Raw genomic sequence first — 402 nt, 5'->3', positions numbered from 1 at the left:
TATTTTTAAAAACTTAACACATGAATCATCATTTTGGAAGGATCTCCTCATAAAGAAAGCGATTAAACAATTTTTTCCCCTAGAACACAGGCCTATTAGCCACCGCCACCAAAAACAGAGAAGCTTTAAATGACGTGAAGTTGTTGGACCTGAAAGATAAAGAAAACGGATGAAGATAAAGGACTGGAAATCTTCGTGGGCCGAGTCGTGTTCGGGGGAGAGATAAGGTGAATGACGAAGAAGTAAAAAGAGAGAGAGAAAAAAATATATATTTGAGTAAAATGTAGAGAGGGAGCAAAACAGGGAGGGAGGGAGGGAGTACGAGGGAAGGAGGGAGAGCGGAAGAGGAAGCGAGGCAGGGAGGGAGAGAGGAAGAAGAAGAGAAAGAGGAAGAGGAAGCGG

At 43.3% G+C, this 402-nt stretch overlaps 1 protein-coding gene across 1 annotated transcript in view; it reads right to left on the bottom strand.

Moving 5' to 3' along the window:
- LOC119593046 (chondroitin sulfate proteoglycan 4-like) overlaps nt 1–402 on the bottom strand; it is a gene marked incomplete at its 5' end in the record, with an annotated part of 58475 nt that overhangs the window by 45606 nt on the left and 12467 nt on the right.

This window comes from Penaeus monodon, chromosome 31 (assembly GCF_015228065.2).
Source record: "Penaeus monodon isolate SGIC_2016 chromosome 31, NSTDA_Pmon_1, whole genome shotgun sequence".
NCBI classification, from domain to species: Eukaryota; Metazoa; Arthropoda; class Malacostraca; order Decapoda; family Penaeidae; genus Penaeus; species Penaeus monodon.
This window is presented reverse-complemented; position numbering and strand designations above follow the sequence as displayed.